We start from the raw sequence: 21,573 nt of genomic DNA on the forward strand, positions 1-21,573 counted from the left end.
GCCGCGTGCCCGCCCCCGCGCCCGCGCCGCACCTCGGGCGGCCTCCGCTAGGTGCTGCTGCGCCCGCCCGCACCGGAGCCGGCGCGCCTGCCCGCCCGCCTCTCCGCCGCCCGCCCAGCCGCGGGGGCCGGGCCGGGGCGGGGCTGGGACGGAGCCGGCTGGGGTCCGACGGGAGGGGCGGGGCTCGGAGGGCGGGGCTGGGTTTGGAAGGTGCTGGGTTCTGACAGTGCTGGTTTCGGACGGTGCTGGGTTCCGAAGCTGCTGGGCTCGACCCGCCGGGGCTGGGCTGGAACCGGTGGTATTGCATTCCGACGGGCGGGGCCGGGTTCGGAAGGCCCTGGGCTCGAACCGGCGGGGCTGGGTTCCATGCGGCGGTGTGGGCAGTCGAGGGCGCATATCCCTTCTGGAGCTCTCGGCAGGTACTGACCACACCGAGGGCCTGTGTCCGCTCCCTTCACCCCTCCCCGTCCCGCGGGGTGTCCCCCGGGTGTCCCCTGATTATTTATGATCCGTTCCAGGGTGACTCCCTTTCTGTTGGGGTCACATCAAAGCGGAGGAGGATAAACTGTCATGCTCTGTGTGTATATTTCCACGATAATGTTTTTGAAACCCTCCCAGTGTTTTCAGAGGCCGCCCTCCCTCTGCTTCCCAGTGTCCTTTGATCCCGCACGCTGTTGTCCCCTATTCTTGTGCAGTGTGAAGTCGGAATGTCCGACTCCCTTTGTGTGTCTCTGCTCAGAAAACACGCCTTCTCCCAGACAGATTGTCTCTACAGACGCTCCACAGACATAGAGAGCGGACCACAGAGTAAAAATAATAAATAAAAGCAGAGGGGAGAGTCATTTGCTGTGCCTCTTTTGGCACGGGACAATGCCACGTGAACACAATGTTAAAGCCTCTAGGTGTCCCAGTGGATGTGGAGACCTAAAATTAATTTCCATAGCAAGTTTTGTAAATTTTAGGGATGTTTGTTTCATTAGGTGTTTTCTCTTTAATTACTCCCTCCCCCCACCACCACCAAGAAAGAAAAAATTGGCTGCAGAACACATTCCAACAGACTTGTTTCCACCCTGCAGGGCTCATTCAGGTAAAGTTGGTTTCTTAAGTATCTGCGATGTGTTGTAACAGAAAGACTTCATCTTTGAAATGCTACAGCTAAGGCATGAAAATAGGGAGCTCAATTTGACAAAGCCTCTTTATTTTTGCCATTACTTTGTCTTTTCCAGTGTGGAGATAATTTTTCTCTCCACCAACTGGAGTTCTTTTGTGGGGAAGAGGAGAATCCTATCATCCTGCTGGGTTTTGTCTGCAGCTCTCTTTTCTACTGCACTGGTCCAGTGCAGCCACATAAGGAGGCTTTTCAGCAGAGAAGCCTGAGGTGTTGAACCAGTGCCACGGGAGAATGAATTCTTCAATAGATCTCTAGTCCTCTTTCTCAAAATTAAAGTGTGGTGGCTTGCAGAGAAGCATATGTGTGTGAATGGCATCTTCATGTTCTGGCATTCTGTTCCCTTATGCCTTGAAGTTCCCATGCTCCTTTATAGACTCAAGTTGTTTTCTGCTTTTTGGTTGTGTGTGTATGTATGTGTGTGTGTGGTGAGCATCACCGTGTCAGTACAGCTCGGGACCGTCTAGCTAGGTTCCACACATGCCGAGTGGGTCATCAGCCACGGTGTCAGCTGAATGCTAACAGTAAGAGCTTTATTCCTGTTGATGCTATTACCAAGAATGACTTGGCTCTTAGAGTAAAGAATTAGTTTGCAAAGCTGGCAATTAGATTGCTGGTGTCCAAAGTAAAAACTTGTTGTATTGCTAAAGAGAAAATTCAGTATGGCTAGAAAATAAGTGTGGGCTCCCTGCAGTGTTATTTTTATAATAAAAAATATATGGCATATGTGAAATGCCTCTAGTATGATGCTAGACATGTGGAAGGCTCTAAATCAATGTAAATTATCATTGTTTTTCTGACTATCATTAAAAATTCTCATTTGTATTATATGTGACTGGTGTATTAATATCCAATCTACAGTTCATAGTAGGTCCCAACCAACATTAGTTTACTGACCTGGAATCCATAGAACTTAAATCATGAAGACTCTTAGAACCAGTATATATTTAGGCCATGAACATTTTCAGGCTGACAAATTCTTCCACCAATTGTCATTGTTCGAGACCCCAACATAATATGTTGAGCCATATGTTAATTTTGATACCACATTATAAGAATAAGAAGTAGACATGATATCCATCTTCTATTCTCAATGTACTGCTGAGTTCTGATTCGTTTAAGAAATCATATGTAAGTGCTATTTAAGAAATGCTGTATAAAAATAAAGTCATGTGGGATTTATTATTAACCCCACCTTGTAGACAGAGAAACTGAGATGTGAAATGAAAGACTAAACTGAAGCAAAACAAAGCAGCATCGGGTCAGGTTGGAAAAGAATTTTTTAATCTATGAATTTATATTTAACTTTTAGTTTTCTTTTTTAAAAGTGTTATTTTATTTTTAGTCACACTATTAAAAAAAGTAAAAGCTCCTATTTAAATCAGCACTGATCTACAAATATTTCTAAATATCTCTGTCTAAAACTTAAATCTACTTAAAACCTTAAAGTATAATGTAATGGAAATAAATGTATGAGAACAAGTAAATAATGATATTTAAATTTTCTGGTTAAGCTTTGAACATTTTTAAATATTTTTTCTTGAAATAGTATGAAAACCAGATTCTAAGACCAACCAAATGTAATAAACCTATTCCTGCCCCAATTTTCACAGGCTTTGGAAAATAGAAAATGCCAGGAAAAAGACTATGAGCTTAATCCATCTCAGAAGAACAAATGATATAAATATATCAACTATATTTAATGACATATAGGTCATTTAATTTTCTAGCCACCCATAAATTTCATGTTTCAGTAAATTAGTCAAATTTGGAAATATTTCAGTCCTGTAATTGTACAAATCATCTTATAAGCCATTTTATAAGCCATCTTTCAGAAGATGGTCTTTGAACAAAAATTAAAGAGGTATAATAGAATTCCTAGGGTGGACTACCTTCCACAGTAGCCTATGCATGTGAAAGTTTATCTGGTTAGTTAATCTAGAAAGTTAAATAACCAAATTCTTCTTTTGCCTAACCCATGGCTGGAAAGGTCAGTATTGTTAATTTAGTTTAAAAAAAAAACAGAGAGAAAGAAATCCCAGGGAATTAAGTCTCCAGAAGTAGGTAGAGTTTGTGCTGCTTCACTTGATAAATGGAGAAATGTATCTCTAAATTTTGCTTTCTTCATTATATTCCCATGTTCTTGATATTTAAATTTTAGGTTACCTAATAGAATTTTCAGGAAACAAGTTTTCACAGAAAAAGTAGAGATATAAAAAGCCCTTGAGATAGAAATTTAATCTTACTTGTTTCAAAAAAAATGAATCTTACCAACTCAGAGAGACATCTGTGGTTAAATGTGTTCTCTAGCATTTTATAACCTAAGATAATGCTGCAAAAAACAAGAAAAGCCAAATCTTAAATAGATATGTAAGATATTTGCACTGAGTGCAAAGAAAATTGTGTGTGTGTGTGTGTGTGTGTGTAAGGTGTTAGAGGGAGAATTTTACCTTGTGAACATTGGTCACTTACCTTTTAATGTGTTGGAGAATTGCTTTATGTTACCTTATTTTTATCTAGACCCCTCGGTATCTGGGACCTGCCTTACTCATTTCTGATTCTAGCTCCCACTCCCAGCACTGAACACAGCACAGTGCTTTGCATATGATGCATGTTTGATAAATCATCAACTAGATGAAGGTAGCATGCTGTGGGGGCACTAGCACACGGCTTCCATGGCTACCAGCCCACTCCCAGTAGGCCATCACTCAGGGGAGTGATCTTCACAAGTGTGGAGATGGCACAGCATGGAGGCCTTGGAAGTCCCCAGCCAGCCTTTCACTTTTTCTCTTGATAATGAAAGGTATGGTCCCAAACAATGGGGTGAGAAGAAGAAAGGATGTCTGCCTCATTCCTAAAATAGAGGTCTTGATCTCCTGGGCAGCTTTAATAGGACCCTATCAACTGGCTGTCAGTGATAGAACAAAAGCAAGAGGAATATAGGAGATATTATGAAAACCAGGTTCTAAAATGAACTAAATGTAATAAACCTGAGGCCTGTGCCAATTTTCACAGGCTCTGGAAAATAGAAAGTATCAGGAAAAACATTAGGAACTTAATAGACCTAAAAAGAAGAAATGGCACAAATATATCAACTATTATTCTCTACATCTCATGCCCTTTTCTGCTAGGAAAAGGGTATTATATATATATGTATATATAAATATATTATTTATGTAAATATCTAAAAATTATATATATAATTATATAATATGTAGTTATCTGCTGATATATAGAATATATATGTAATTTTGCTGGAAAACTGATTTTTTTGTGTGCCGCAGAAGAGTTCCCCTGAGCTAACATCTGTGCCAGTTTTCCTCTGTTTTGTATGTGGGTCACCGCCACAGCATGGCTGACTAGTGCTGTAAGTGTGCACCCAGGATCCGGACCCATGAACCCAGGCTGCTGAAGTGGAGTGCGCCAAACTTAACCACTACGCCACAGGGCCAGCCCTGGAAAGCTGATATATTTAATGCAAACTCCCATTAAATTTTATTTGGACAAACATAAACACGTACCAAATTAAGGGAACAGGTACTATTAAATGCTTTATCAGCAGTAAAAATAAGAGAAACCAAAAGAAGTAAGTGTTGAGAAATGTGTTGTTCATGGGAAACGCAAAAGTGGAATATCCCAGGACTTCCCCCAAGCCAAATCACTTCTTTACCCACTAGCATCTGTGAAAATCAAAAATACCAAATTACAGGTGTTTGCTTTTGGAAATGCGGTGCAACCTAAACATTTTTTAAAGTGCTGGCATTTACAGTAATTCTATGAGAAGTGAAAAACTTGGCCTATGGCTTCTGTTAGTATGCTCTTGTAAGTTTGTGCTCTGAAGCACCAGTGCCACACAAACACACCTGCTCTAAATATATACCAATGATAGATGAGAAACAAAAAGAGAAACTGTAAAATGAGAGGGTACTTGAAACAACATGAAGGTCACTGAGGATTCGCATCTGGACAGATGTGCACAGTTGAGGAGGGGCTGGAGGGGCTGGAGGGGCCGTCCTGCTGAACTTGGACTTGAGGTCCTACAAGGAGTTGGGCTCCTGTCGGGTGGTGGGGACTACAGTGCTCACGGGAGAGGAGAAAACACTGACATAGCCTTCTGGCCAGGAACTGACCTCAGCCAAGCAGTGGCTACAACTGGGATTCCTCCAGCCGAGACAACAGGACTTGCTCAAGGACGAGGGCCCCACGTGGACCAGGTCAAGGCCTTCGTTAGTCAGAGCGAGGAGTGAATAAAGAGGCACCCAGAGAGACCAAGAGAAAGAGAATCCCCCACCCAGGATGAGCTAACCAACCCCAAATTCCAATACACATACACAAACCAAATGCTAAAGGACCATCAAAAGCAGTAATCCGAAGATGAATTCACTCCAGACAAAATAAAAATAATAGAACATTCTGAAAAAAGCTTTGAAATAAATATTTAGGAAGCTTAAAGAAATATATAACGAAATAACATACATAAAAAGGGATAAGATGATGAAATTAAAAAACTGGCAGAAATAAAACAAGAACATATTAGAAAAAGAACCAATTAGAAATGATAAATTTAGTGATTGACAAAAACACAGTGGAAGAAAAATGCTGAGAAGCACATCTGGAAGGTAGAATGGAAATAAAGAGATTTTTAAGAATAAGAGTCCTTAAGGGACAAGAATAATAGCTGAGAGAATTCATGCTAATCTAATCAGAATTCCAGAGGAATGGCAGAGAAGCATAATTAAAGCAATAAAAGTTGGGAATTTTCCAGAATGTAAGAAACTCATGAGTCTTCAAATTAAAAGTGCTTTCAAATACCAAGCAGGATGAATGGAAGTAAATCTATACCTGAATACATAGTAGCAAAGCTATAGGGTAAAGGTCAGAGAGGAAATGTTACAAGTTGCCTGAGAATGAACTGTCAGTCAAAGAGAGGACCCAGAAAATATGTCCCTAGTTTCTGGGGGACAAATCATCGATGAGAAAACTCAGGCTCAGACAAATCCACTTATAGCTACTTGCTCCCTTCACTTCTCTATATATTTTAAATGTCCTATTTCAGTAAAACTATTTCCTGAGTTGGCGCCACTGCAGAGGACAGGGTGAGCTGTCTTCAGCCATACCGCACCGCTATAATGTAGGTGAGTGCAAAAGGTACGATTATGGGGAGCCTCTCTAATTACAGCTACGTGGTTGGATTATCTCCGTGATTCCAAAAGTTGGAATCAGAATCAGAATCAAGATCAGAATCTCCCGCGGAGCTTTTTTTTTCTGTAACTTTGTTACAACGGAACATTTTCAGTTATATACAAAGGCATGATACAATAAGCCGCCCTTCCCCCTCCCCACTTACCACCTGCTCCAAGAGTTATCACAAGCCTGCTTCATGAATCCTCTACCCTCTTCCCTTATCCCAGGGTTATTTTAAAACGAAAATCAGACATTATATCCTTTCATTAGTAAGTGTTTCTGATGTATCTTCAGAAGATAAGGACTCTTAAAAATATATATTTTCCTAATATCATTATCATACCTTGAAAACGAATAATAATTCCTTAAAGTCATCAACTATCAACTCAGTGTTCACATCTCAGAGGACTTTTTAAACCCACATGCTCCCACAACCCAATCCTAGACACAGAGAATCCGAGTCCAGGGCAGGTACCAGAATGAGTGTAGTTGAATCTCCCTAAGTGATTCCAATAGTTAGGTCTGACAATCACTGGCTTGGATGGCCTTGTAGATCCTTTTTTGAGTTTGAGACGATGACTTTTCCAACGTCACACGTCTGCTTACTCCTAGGTGAGACTTTCCATTATATCACTGAACTAGAATGGAAATCAACTTCATGCATGTGCTCAGGGGTGTTGGAATGAGGAAGCGACATTGGGGAAAGAGTCAAATTCCCACATTTGAGATCTATCTCTTACACTAATTGTAGGACAATGAATGGGTCCTTGTCGCTCTCTGAGACTCAGTTTCCTCAAGTGAAAAATAAACCTCATGATGTCAAGTACCTGAACTGCCCACCTTACAGAGTTGTTATAAGGTTTGAATTTGAGCAAGGCCCGTGAATGTGCTCTCCAAGTGTCCATGGGTGTAGAGATGTCTTCATTCTAGATTTGAACATTGGCACTGCAGAGGTGAAAAATGTATGTGAGAAAAAGGGAAGTCCGGAAAAGTTTTTTTAATAGCCTTGAATGTGAGTGAAACAGTACAGAAGTAGTCATGCTTATGTATGTGGACAAAAAGAAAAATCATTAAATTTTAACTTTTTATGCATATTTTTAATTATTAAAAGACACTGCATTAGAACTTCCATTTGTTCAGAACATCACAGTAAGCCTCTAGAGCCTTGGGAGGGTTTTGAGCCAGAGGACACTGTAATAAATATCTTACTGTGTTGTTGTTGTTTTGACTATGTATTATTATAATTGTTTCCACTGCAACACAATGTCTATAATGAATTTGGTATATTATATACTGCACATTTTTAAACCCTATATTTTACATGTGGGAGAAAACAAGTGCTCATCTATCCTCTCCCAAATTACTAAGCCCTCTTTCTCATTATTTTCCCTCTCCAAGACTCATGGGTGTCTTGCTACCAGTCCCATCCCTTCCCCTCTTTCTCCAGTCCACCACCTCCCCTGGCCTATCACATTGCCTTCTCTGAATGCCCCACTTAGGGGCTCGTCACTCTGATCTCAGTGTGATCCTTGACTCTCCCTTCTTCTTCATTTTCCATGTCCTATTGGTCTCCTAATCCTAGCAATTCTTTCTATTACAATACCCTCTTATTATGTTCTTTGTGCACTCTCCCCAATTCAAACCATCCCAATATTCCTAACACACTCCTTGGATCATATCTTATCTATGTTCACTCTAATGAAACCCTAGCATTCAAAGGCACCTCAGCCCAGTTCATTTTTCTAGCTTAGTTCCCTACTATTTCACATGTGAATTCCAAGCAAATTGTTCCCCTCTCCATCCTGTAAACATCCCTCTGCTTCCCTACCTCCGGACTTTGTCCATCTCTTTCCTCCTCCAGGAACACTCCCTCTCATATCCCCCAGTTGAAATCCTCACCATCTCCCTTAGACATTAGTGCTGTTTACTGGTATGATTTTCCTCTACGAAGTACACAGAATCCCACCTTCCACGCTGCGATGTTAGGCATGGCTGTGTGACTTGTTCTGGTCACTGAACCGGCGCAGAAGCAAATGTGTCACTTCTGGGTGGAAGTGTTAAGTGAGCGGCTGAGCAGCCGCACTCTCCCTCACTGGGGCAGCTGTGGAGGAGCCCGCACGGGAGAGGGTCATAGAGCCAAGCAGCCCAGCCTCAGCCGCAGCTGACCCTGTGGGGCCGCTGGGTCCCGCAGTGGGTGTTAAGCACTGGAGTTTGGGGGCGCTTATTACCAGGGGACAACTTGACCTACCTTCAGTACCATCGACTTCCAGGCCCAGATATACTCCACACCTCGAGTGCTCCCTACTAGCCACAACTGGAGGGGCACCGCTCCTGCTGGACCCCCTTGGCAGTTTGCACCTCTGTTGGCAATCATTCGCCAGCGTGATGGAAGATCATGGGCTTCGAGTCACACAGACCTGGGTTTGAATGTCAAACTGCCATGGGCAGTTAATGGCCCAGTACGTCTCTGAAACCCAGTTTTCTTATCTAAATAATTGACATGATACCTCAGAATTGTGAAGGATAAATGAACTACAATACCACAATAATAAATATGCAGTGCTTCCTAAATGTTAAACCTTCAATATTGATATCTTTCTCTTCTTGGTATAGATAATGCACGCACCTTAAAGTATTTCAGAGAATAAGATTTCATTTTTACTTTTCTATGATTTGTCGGACAGCTACAAGACTACACAAATTTCTCAGCCCAATATTTTCACCAAAGTATAATCTCTTTTAAAATAAGGCACAGAGACATATTTAAAGGTAGTTAACAAGGCAAAACGTAACTACATAAATAGTTTGATTACATTATTACATAGTAATATTTTTGTCTTAAAATAAAGTTTAGATTGAATTTTCACAAGAAAAGTCAATTTAAAAACAACAAATTGTCAGAAAAGTTGAAAATCATAAAATGAAAAAATTTAGCTATTCAAATATGTCTCAAATTACCTCTGACCTGAGTATCTTAACTATTTTGAAATGTATGCCAATTTTTGACTTCAAGGTTTTTGTTTGTTTGTTTGTTTAATGCAGATTTAGTTAAGTATCAAGGACAAAATGAATAAATAGACCTTCATTATATAGTAGCTCACATTTTAGACTAGATGAAAGCAATTTGTTGTTCAGACTCTAAATTCTATGACATAATTATATATCACTACATACTGAGGCCATGACTTTTTCGCTAGACTAGCATAAAGCCACAGTGTGGTCAGAAGTACATTATTAACAAAGCAGTATTAGGTACTATGTAGTTTCAATAATTCGTGGTTGTAATTCCCATGAGAAATTTAAGACATCATTAGCATCTTTTAAAACATTAATCTCAGCAGCTAGTTATGAGAGAATTTTCTATGATTCTACACTTCCCTTTCGATTGGGATTCCAGAAATTGACCCTTTTGGTTCAATAATAAGATTTTTTTCAAAAAGCAATTTTTAACTATTAATTTCCAACACTGTTATTAAATAAAGAAGACAAGATTACAGTTTGAGTTTCAACTTATAAATAGAGTAGACTGGCAATAGAGTAAAAGATGGAATTTTAGAAGGAGCTGTAGCCAAGAGTATATAACAAAATACCCCAAAATGTATACCCAATTATGAGTAAGAGAATTATGTTCTAGCTAAAAACTATTTGTTTAAATATAGTAAATTCATGAATAATTGCCCCTTCAAAGACTAACACCAAAATATTATTTTTTTAGTTTAATAATTTGCTTTATATGTTGCAAGGCAATTATAAGGAGTGGCAAAGTAAGGTGATTCCACCTTTAAAAAAGTATATTCTGAATACTTTTAGTCTTGTACAATTTTCTACACCACAAATCTACATTCTCACAAGCAGCCTCTATTTCAGAGGTTATTTAGACTATAGATTAGTGTGAACAAATATTAATATTTAATTTTAAGCCAGGGGTTGGCAAACTATAGCCTATGGGCCAAACCCAGCCTGCCTCCTGTTTTTGTATGGCCCACGAACTAAGAATGCTTTCTACATTTTTAAATGATTGGAAAACATTAAAATGAGAGGTGACATGTGACAAAATATTAATCTGAAAGCCTAGATATATGGTATCAGCTAAAAAATGGATATTAAGTTACAGAAGTAAAAGAGGAGGAAAGTGTCCAATTCTCATCAGTTAGGACTTGATTTAACTGCACTTTCCTTGTTGAAACCAAAAAGACATCAGATTTCACAGCTTTTCTGGGAGGGCAATGATAATTAGCCCAGAAGAAAGTGTTTTAGTCCAAAATGAGATTTTCAAGGCTTTCTGTTGGCAAACCAAGAGTCAAATATTTGGAGATATTTATAATTATAACTCATTCTGAAAGATCCAGCAACAGTTGCCGACACGAAAGTCCCCTGACGTCATTGGGAGATTTCATGTACAGGGTACTGGGGTCAAAGGATTAATCCCTAATGAGGTTGCCTGAGGAAACAGCTCTAGGGACAAAGCTGAATTGTTATGTTTTACTTTACAATTGCATCTTCTTAGGTTGAAATAGACAGTAATTATGAATTGAAGTTCTATATGTTTTTGGGAAAAGCACAATGATTAATTAATGAGTATCCATCCTCATCTGATCCAGGCAGACGGGCATTGAGCACAGAGCAGGAATTTCACCACATGTAAGCGAAAGCCTGGACCACGCTCACCTGGCATTCTGCCTTCAGGTGAGAAGACAGTAGAATGGCACCAGGAATATTGTTTCACATCTTCTGTTTCCTACATCCCTTCCTCCCCAAGAAGCCAGGCTACTATAACAGTTGATAATCTCTCTGAACTCACATAATACCTGCTACATCACTCATTTTCTCTTAATAATATGTGACCATATTATTGTTTTTAACTTTTATATTTAACACATGTAAGTGTCCAGCTCAATTAGCACAATGCGAACACACCAGATTTTTAGAAAACCAACAAATGGAATGTTCCTGACACCCCAGGAGCCCCACTTACATCTCTTCTCAATCACTCCCCTTCATTCCTTGCTGAAGTTAAACACTATCTTGACTCCTAACATCACAGATTAATTTGTCTTGTGTTTGAAGTTTATGAAAACAGAATCATGGAATATGTTTTTGTGTGTGTATGTTTGCCTTCTTTTGCTCAAAGTTGTGTGTGTGTGTGTGAAAGATTCACCCACTTAGTTGTGTGTGGCAGCAGTTCTTTTGTATTGATTGCTGCACACGATACGGTTGTGTGACTGCTGTAATTTATTGTTAAGGAACATTTTGATTATTGCCACTTTTTGGCTATTAAGAATAGTGCTGCTGTGAATAGTTTTGTAGGTGTCCTTATGTGTAGCGTGAGTAAATATGTCAGTTGGGTATATACCCAGGAGTGGAATTGCTGGGTCGGGGCATTTACATGTATACACATTTAGTAGATAATGCCAGTTTTCAAAAGTGCTTGAGTCAATTTTCATTACCATCAGCAGGGTAGCAGGGCTTCGGTTGGTGTTGCCAGTGTTTAGTCATTCTGGTGTCTATGCAGTGGTGTTTTATTGTTTTAATTCTCATTTTTTATGAAAATGACCATCCTCTCACATGTTTATTGACCATTGGATACCCTCTTTTGTGAAGTGCCTCTGTAAGTCTCTTGCTTATTTTTCTCTTAGGTTGTCTGTCTTTTCTTAATTGATTTGTAGGAATTATTGATGTATACTGGATACGAACTTTTTATCTGTTATAGAACCACTCTACCATTCCATGGCTTGCCTTTTCACTCTCTCAGTGGTATCTTTTGTTCTCAATTTTTGAATGGTTTTCAATTTTAATACGGTCTTATTTGTCAGTCTTTCCTTTGTGGTTAGTGCTCTTTTATGTTCTATTTGAGAAATTTTCTCTATCGCATAATCATAAAGCGTTTTTCTCTGATCTTCTCAAAGTTTTACTGTTTTACCCTTCACATTTAGATAAACAGTAGACTTGGAATTAATTTTCGTGGGTAGTTTCAGGGTAGCAATTAAGTTTTATATTTTTTCATGTTGATATCCAATTTTTCTGAGCAACGTTTATTGAAAAATAAATCCTCCCACTGCTCTGTGGGGCTGCTAGCTTTGCCCTAAATCAAGTGTCCACATGTGTCTCTGAATTAATTATTCTGTTTCTTTGGTCTATTTGTCTATCATTACACAAAAATCTGCTTTAATTACTTAAACTTTATAATAAATTTTTAAATCTGGTAGACTAAGTCCTTCCACCGCGTTCTTTTTATTGAAGATCGTCTTCAGTAAAAAGACTCTTCTTGGTCCCTTCTGTTTCCAAGTAAATTTTAGAATCAGCTTGTCAATTACCACAAAAGTCCAGCTGGGATTTTTATTGGGATGGCATTGACTTTAATAGATCAATTTGAGGAAAATTAATATATTTATAATAAAAACATTTCTAACCCATGTACATGGTATGTCCCTCTCCCCATTTAATCAGATCATTTTTAATTTTTCTCAATAATGTATAGTTTTCTCTATGTAGACCTTATACATCTTTTTTAGATTTAGTGCTAAATCTTTGATATTTTTATGCTATTGTAAATGATATCTGTTTTAATATTTCTTTTCCAACTGTTTGTTGCTAGTGCATAGAAATGTAACTGATTTTTAAAATAGTGACTTTGTGTTTAACAACTTTGCTAAACTCACTTAGTCATTCTAGTAATTTTTGTTTTCTACGTACATGGTCATAGCATCTGCAAATAATGGCAGCTTTGTTTTCTCTTTTTCAAGCCTTATGTTTTTTATTGCACTGGCTCACACTGAAAATTTACCACTGAACAGAGGTGGTGACATCAAACGTTCTGGTTTACTTCCTAATCTCAGGTGGAAAGGTTTCACCATTCCACTATTAAATAGCCTTTACCATAAGAGTGATGTTCCCCTCTATTCCCACCTTTTAAAAAAAGTCCTTTATTATAATAATGAAGTATCACTCTATTCTTAACTGCTGAGTTTTTCTTTTTAAATCATAAATGGATTTAAATTCTTTCAAATGCTATTTCTTTATCAATTTTATATAATTTTCCTTTTTTCTTTTTTACAATGTTAATGCTACTCCCAGGAATAAGTCCAATATTTTGCAATGTGTTATCCATTTAATACATTGCTATATTTGATTTGCTAATATTTTATTTATAAATTTCACATCCATATGCATGATGAAGAGTGGTCTATCATTTTTGTTTCTTATACTGTTCTTGTTAGATGTTGATGTCAAAGTTATGCTGATTTCATAAAAATTTATTGGGAAGTGTTCCCCCTTTTCTTTTCTCTGACCTTCTCCACACCCCTCCCCCTTAAACATTTGATAGAATTTACTTAGGCCTGGAGTTTTGGGGTATTTGGGGGGGAGGGATAGTGGGGGGGGAGGGGAGTTTTAAGTACAGATACAATTCCTTTAATAGTTATAGAACTATTCAAATTTTCTATTTCTTCTTATGTCAGCATTGGTAAGTTTCATTTTTCTGAATTTATGTTCAATTCATCTAAATTTTCAAATTTATTTGTGTGAGGCTATTTATAATATCTGCTTAAAATCATTCTAATGTATCTGTAGGGTCTGTAGTGATGTCTCTCTTTTCATTCTTAATATTGATTATTTGTGCCTTGAGATTTATCAGTTTCATTAATCTTTTCAAAGAGCCAAGCTTTGGTTTTATTTATTAGCATTAATCATCGTAGGGGGCTATGAAATAATGGGAAACGTGTGTATGTGGTTGAGAATACAAAGATACTCAGATTATTAGAGTGGAAGATGGGCCTTATTGATATTTTTTCAGGAAGATCAGCAAATTTTTTAAAATAGCAGTTTGATTGAGATATAGTTCACATACCATAAAATTCACCTTTAAAGGTGTACAATTTAGTAGTTTTTAGTGTATCTGCAGAGTTGTGCAGCCATCACCACTAATTTCAGAACATCCTCTTCACCCCAAAAAGAAAATCTGTACCCATTAGCAGTCACTCTCCATTTTGCCCTAGTCCCCACCACCCTAGTTAACCACCAATCTTTCTGTTTCTACTTTTATGCCTGTTTTGTTTATGCAAAAAAAAAAATGTTTTTCTGGACATTTCATTTAAAAGGAATCCTACAATATGTGGTCTTTTGTGATTGGCATCTTTCACTTAGTATAATGTTTTCAAGGACCATCCATGTCGTAGAATAACTTTGTTTTAAAATGAAAAAACGTTACCATAAAATTCTATAATATGATCAAAATATAACCATTCCTATTGCACAATGTATGCCGATATTAGTCTTGGATGTTATCCCTACCCAATACACTTAATAAGGTATTAATATTTATAGTGAACTTTATAGATTAAAACATTCTCATCTTGGATGTGGAGAAACAGGAACCCTCATACACAGCTGGTGGGAATGCAAATTGGTGCAGCCTCTATGGAAAACGGTATGGAGATTCCTCAAAGAATTAAAAATAGAGATGCCCTATGATCCAGCCATCCCACTACTGGGAATCTATCCAACGAACCTGAAATCAACAATCCAAAGAGGCTTATGCACCCCTATGTTCATTACAGCATTATTCACCATAGCCAAGAAGTGGAAGCAACCTAAGTGTCCCTCGACTGACGATTGGATTAAGAAAATGTGGTATATGTGTACAATGGAATACTACTCAGCCATAAAAAAAGACAAAATCGTCCCATTTGCAACAACATGGATGGGCCTGGAGCGTATTATGTTAAGTGAAATAAGCCAGAAAGAGAAAGACAAACACTGTATGATCTCACTCATATGTGGAATATAAACCAACACATGGACAGAGAAAACTGGACAGTGGTTACCAGAGGCAGTGGGGGTGGGGGGTGGGCACAAGGGGTGAAGGGAGTCATATATATGGTGATGGACAAACAAAAATATACAACCCAAAATTTCACAATGTTAGAAACCATTAAAACATCAATAAAAAAAAAATTCTCATCTTATTTCCTTTTGCTGAAAGAAAAAACATCAAGTCATAGGATAATGTTGTTATACAATTAATATTTCTAAAATACATTCTTAGTGAATGGAAAAATTGTTCCTAAATTAATAAACCCAATTTAACAAATCAAATAATGTATTTTTTGTAGGATATAATTATTCAATTTAAAAGCTTTAGCTAAAAATAGAGTATAACATATTTTGCTTTTCTATACAAATAAAAATGTAAAAATTCACAGCAAATCTAAGAAGCTTTAATTTGGAAATATTTATGTCTGAGTTTTTATGAAATATCAACATTCTACTCAAGTCTGGAAGAAAATATTTGCAAAACATGTATCTGGGGAGGGGAGACAGGAAGTGGTTACAATGGATCATGAGGCGGTGTTTTGATTGTGGTGGTATTTTCATGGGTCTATACATATATTAAAACTCACCAAATTGTACTCCTTAAATAAGTGCAGTTTACTGTATGTTAATTACAACTCAACAAAGCTGGAGAAAAAGATTCTATCCTATCTGCAACCCAAATCATGTTATATATATAGTAAATGTCATGTACTTGGTCAGAGTGGTTTCCTGTTGTGGTTTTCACTGCTTGAGGTGGTTAGACTTAGGCAAAAATTTGGCTACTTTTTTCTCTCTGATCCTTTTTTAGACATTTAATTTTGGAAATTTTACTGCTTTTTTTTTTATGGGCACATTTAACAAACATTTTAGAAGTAAATCCGTAATCAACATTGGGAATAAAACCATACATTTCAATTGTGTAAAATCTTTCTCCATGTCTAGAAATAAATGATAATCTTTAAGTTTAAAGACAATCTTTAAAAAAAATGTCTCCTGGTAAGAAATCCCTGCAGAAATACATGGATAACAATGACATAGAAAATTTGTTCAGAAACTGGATTAATTTTTAATTAGATTATCAAATTATCAAAATTTATGAATATAATATTATTGGCTTTATAAGAAAAAAAATTGCCCAGTGTGTCCAAAGTCAGCTGCCACATGCTGCAGCATTAAAAGTCTCCCGGTGGGAAGAGGTGGTGGACCAAGGGCACAGAAGTGGTCCCTGCTTTGCCTTGCGTTCCAAAGCTGACACCAAACACAGCAAGGAAGTACCCTGTCCATTCTATGACTCTGATTCTCCTGCTGGTTCACTTTCTGTGTCTCATGCTCTACATGTGAAAAATGCAGGATGATAACGGTAGAATATGAGGCATGGTTTAAAGGATTGATGATAATAGGTCTGTCACTGAAAATTCTAACCCTTCAAGGGGCAGCATGGTAAATTCAGGCATTCGTGGTGATAATGCCTTTTGTGTATTGGTGATTTATGATCTGATGTGGAAGAATGCCATCCAGCTGTGTGGTAGAGAGAGATGAGCTCTGAAATTAGACCAACCTAGATTGAATCCTGATTCTTCAGTTTAATAAGCCTTATGACCTTGAGCAGGTTGGTTGTCCTTTCAAGTGTTTAATTTATGAATCTGTAATAACTGGAGTAATATTGCCTGCTGTTGGGAGACCATTCTCCATGGGTCTCTTGCTTTCTGCATGTCTTGTGAGCAGAGGCACTGACAGCTTTTGTTAGGACTATCTTGCCCAGGATGGCGGTAGAACAAACAGCCTTGGGAGATAGAGAGTATCTTCCTCTATCTAATCTGCATGGGGAAGATTTGTTCACTGTCTCAAATAATAAAGACAATGTCTCCTTCTGGGACAGATGGCAGGTTTGTTTGCAGCCCATTATAAAAGATTGGGGGTTCCTAAATTTGGAGTTCCTCAGCGGTGATACAAACCAACTATATGTGCAGGATCCCCCGGGACATTCTGCATCACCCCTATGGACCTGGAGAGCAAGGAGGACCAAAGTGAACGTAAAACTCATGCTGCCTGCTGTGCTGGGAGCAATAAAGCCCTTTGCCTCTGAGCCAGGAGGCTCGTGTCTTCTGCCAGCATCCGTGACACTGCGCCAGGCTAACCTGTTAGCTTGCAAGGAGAGCAAAACCTCACATGCTTCCCGTCGCTGACACTTGCTTTCAGCGTTATTGTGAGGATCGGAGGATCGCCTTGGCAAATGCTAATCCCTCAAAAATAAGCTTTCTTCCTTTCTGACGGCAATAATTTTTTTTAATTATGAATATTTGTCAACACATCATTGCTTTTTTCAGGTTTCAGTTGGTACTTGTAATTGTATTTAAATACCATGTTCTGCTTATATCTACAGGACAAACAGCCAGATGGAAAGTAAATGCATTTGCTTGCATTTTCCTCTCAGCTCAAGTCAGCTCTTCAGGTAATGCCAAATGATAGACTAAAATCTTCACTTTCCAGTAGGTGGCCTGAGTAGCAGGCCACGGTGCATATTTAAAATGTTATCCATCAAAAGCACTCCTTACTCGGTACAGTGCACGTTTATAAGAAAAAAAATGCAACCAAAGAATGTCCATTGCTCAATGATTCTGTCTCATTGTGTTTTCCTATTGTTGTTTACAGAAAATAGAAGATTAGGCTATGAAGAGATAATGAAAAGAAAAAAGAAAAGTCATTCTCACTAGAGATAGCTGGCTCCTCAGGCTTGCCCAGTTACAGAATGATGGCACGGTATTAATGATGATGCATTCTTTTTCAATAATGAAATCTGCTTAGAGACTCAGGAATACTGTAGAATTCTCTCCTTTTTCTAGTTCCTCTTTGAAGAAAAGACAGAATCTCCTAACTTTTATGTTCTCTACCTTGTCTGCTGGACGTCTGCCAATACTGGCTATTGGTCATACACAGTAACAGTACTACCCCTACAAGAGTTTACAGTGTTTAAAAATCCTTACCAGACTTCTTGTAAAATTGTCACAGGGAAATGATGAAATATTAAATCACAGGAAATAGCACTTCTTTGTCAAAACATTTTATTGTAACTTCTGTTTAAGGAAAGCATCCAAAACACCAAATTCTCCTTGATGTTTAGTTTCATTCAAAAATGGCTTTATAAAGTGTGTCTGGAGGTTTTTTGTTCAAGCCCCACTCCCAGAAGATAGGTCCTTGGATGTGATTTTCGGTTTGTTGGAGAAGATTTGAGCTTGCTTTTTAGTCTGTGACAAATTTCCCATCTAAGCCCCTTGCCCCTATATCTGTTTAGATTTATGATGGTTCTGGTTTACTGTTGGAGAATAAACAACAGGAATAAAAATGTGAGGAATACTCTCTGTTATCTGCGAACAGTGGTTTCATACGCCGTCAGGGCCATAATAGATCAGAAGTGCCTGAGAGAGACAGCTGGGATGAGTTCAATGTCCACCCTGCGTTGAGATCCATATGAACACCACTTCCCTTCTGAACACGCTGGTCCTCTGAGGTAGTCAGTGCTGTAGAACGGGCAGTCCCATGGCCACCTTCTTGTGGCTGGACTTGGGCCAGTGACCCGGCGGTTTTCACACCTCTGACGGTTTCTTCACCTGCGACGTGGAGCTGTCCACCTCTGAAGGACAGCATGGGAGTGCTCCGGAGCTTTGTCTTCTGCCTCCCTCTTCTGCCCTACAGGCCTTCCCAGCCTCCCACGAAGCTTGGGTATGGCGGGTGACGCGGGGAGGCAGGTGAAGGGCATGTTAAGGAGCTCTGCTATTTTTGCCGGCCCATGACTAATTTCCCTTTGGGCACTGAGCTGGAGGTTGGGGATGCAAGTGTCCAGGGCGATAGAGGCGGCAAGGCCTCTGCAGCTCTGGGATCCCGGGGTCTCCCCCACAGGGAGGCAGGGTCTGAGACTTCACGTTTTTGGGCTGATGTATTGAGACTGAGAGAGTGGCTCCATGGGAATGGATGCCACCAGAAGCGAGGGGCTGCCATCTCCTGCTCGCCCCAGGCTCGCATGAAGGAGCACACCACACGTCTCTCGTGGTGCACTGCGGTGCCACAAATGCCTTCCTCATTCTTCCTGTGATGAAAAGGCTGATTATAACGGCCAGCCAGCAAAGGGGCTGGATTAATACTGTGGGTGCAGCCAAGATCCTGGGAGGAAAGAAGTCAGGGGTTGAGGATGACAGGTGTGTGTCTGCCACCCATGCACAAACTGTCCTGGAAAGGTCAGCAGGAGGTGACTAGTTCTGGGCCCCAGAATCAAAGGAGAAAAGCAACGGGTTGGGACGCAGCTCCAAGGATTCTTGCTCCCGACTTAGAGAGACACAAGCTCAGCGGCCAGAACCTGTGTCAAACTGGGAAGCGGCGACTTCTGTGCGTGGGGTCCTCCCGGCTCCTGTGTTAGGGCTCCTTGTCCATCAAGGAGATGCTGTCACGCTCTCCCTGAGAGGACCCAGTTACAGTGAGAGTCAGTCGTGAGTCCCATCATCTGTGCTCCTGTCCGCACAGCCCAGACTCTCTCAACTAGAGTCTTCGCCTAGAGCAGAGGCTCAGATTGGTGGCCTGTACGTTGTAGAAACATTTTATTGGCCTTCCCTGGGTTGGCTGACCACGGTTTTTAATTTCATTTTTTTTTTTTGTATTTTGGTTTTTTTTTTTTTTTTTTTGGTGAAGATGATTAGCCCTGAGCTAACATCTGTGCCAATCTTCCTCTATTTTGTATGTGGGATGCTGCCACAGCATGGCTTGATGAGTGGTATGCATGTCTGTGCCCAGGATCCAAACCCACAAACCCAGGGCCACCGAAGTAAGCACCGAAACTTAACCACTATGCCACCAGGCCAGCCCTGTACTTTCATTTTTTTTTTAACCCGTTGCTTGCATTTAAAAATCTAGATTTCTTCTCTTGAAAATGGGAAAGTGTGGCTGTACTGGGCCAGCATTCCCCTTAGCAACAAGCTGTTGGGGACCAGGCAGCACCAGCCCTGCAGGCGGCGTGTGCTCCCCATTCCCGCGCTCGGCCCCAGGGGCACCAATGTGAGGAATGGGCTGGCTTGTTGGAAGACTAGAGATAGAATTTTATTAAGCTCGGTCCTGGCTCCTCTCCGTCTGCCCCATGTGCATCCTCCCCATCCCTGCCTGCTCCGTGCCTGGGAGGCTGACCTCCCCTCCAACTGGGTTTGGACAGGAAACACAGGCCAGGGACTGGGGGGCAAAAAGAGAGAGTAGCAGGCCTCTCTTCCTCTTTCTCCCTAACTTTCCGCATCTGGCAGTGGCTTCATTCTTCTCTGGGCGCAGCTTCTGTCAGGACAGCCACCCACTCAGGTTCCCGCATCGCTGGTCCCTCTCCTGGCGTGTGCAGGTGGTGGTAGCTTCCCTTGTTGCTTAGTTCCTAGACGAGTAGATGCTTCCCCTCTCCTCCTCCAAAAAACACATCGCAGCTTTTTTGAGATATAATTCACACACCGTACAATTCACCCATTTGAAGGTACCATTCAATGGTTTTGGGGACATTCACAGAGTTGTGCAGCCCTTGCCACCATCAACTTTAGAACATTTTTTTCAGCCCCCAAAGAAACCCTGCACCCATTAGCAGTCAGCAAGCATTTTCCCAATCCCTCCAGCCCTAGAAACCACTGATCCACTTTCTGTCTCTATAGATTGGCCTATTCTGGAAATTTCATACAATGGAATCCCACAACATTTCATCCTCCCTTTGGTGTCCCATAACCCCTGCCCACCTCGTGTAGATAGTCCGTGTAAAACTCATCAGCTAAACCCTTTTGAGTGAGCCACCTTTTCTGACTGGGATCTCAATTTGCTTGCCAATTCAATGAGAAGAGAAAGAGAATGGGAGGAGACAGGCATGAAATCGAGTTCCCAGTCTGGCCATTGGGGATGGGTCCTGCCGGTAACATTGATAAAAAAGCAAGAGCAGAGTGTGCTGGGCTGAAGAGACCAGGCTGCTGGCTGGGATAGAGTTGGTTTGACCTTATCAAACTGCAAGGTGTCCGGAAGAGTGTCCATCAGGCAGGTGGATAAGGATGCTGTAGTTCAGGAATGTGGGTGTAGCCATCAGAGGCAAAGCCCAGGACCAGAGAGAAACCCAGGAGCATCTCATTCTTTCTCTGTGCTCCTTGAACAAAGTGAGGACATGCAGCATCGCCACAGAGCCTCTGCGAGTCCCGCACCTCCACTGCCCTCATAGCCTTTTGCTGGATCTTCAGAAACTCTCCCAATGCCCTTGAACTTTCCCCATCTCCTGACCTTTCCGGGCCTGTCACCCCATTGCATTCTGCACAACCAAGGCCAGCTCTGGTCTCACAACCAGCAGACCCCAGTCTGCAGAAAGAGAGGTGAAGACACAATTTACGTGGATAAAGCCATCTGTGTATTAACACCTT

The 21,573-nt window shown here is 40.2% G+C and overlaps 1 long non-coding RNA gene across 2 annotated transcripts; it reads left to right on the top strand.

Annotated features, from left to right (window-relative positions):
- Nucleotides 1-241: 241 nt before the first annotated feature.
- On the top strand, nucleotides 242-18,492 carry LOC131399779 (uncharacterized). Of its 2 annotated transcripts, XR_009217224.1 has the most exons (4): nucleotides 242-1,087; nucleotides 17,547-17,615; nucleotides 17,816-17,923; nucleotides 18,007-18,492. It is a non-coding gene; the product is annotated as an uncharacterized LOC131399779 (long non-coding RNA). The 2 variants fall into 2 exon arrangements; XR_009217223.1 differs by lacking the exon at nucleotides 18,007-18,492 and having other exon boundaries at nucleotides 17,816-17,966.
- The last annotated feature ends 3,081 nt before the right edge of the window (nucleotides 18,493-21,573 follow it).

The sequence above is a fragment of the Diceros bicornis genome, chromosome 39, assembly GCF_020826845.1.
Source record: "Diceros bicornis minor isolate mBicDic1 chromosome 39, mDicBic1.mat.cur, whole genome shotgun sequence".
Taxonomy (NCBI): Eukaryota; Metazoa; Chordata; class Mammalia; order Perissodactyla; family Rhinocerotidae; genus Diceros; species Diceros bicornis.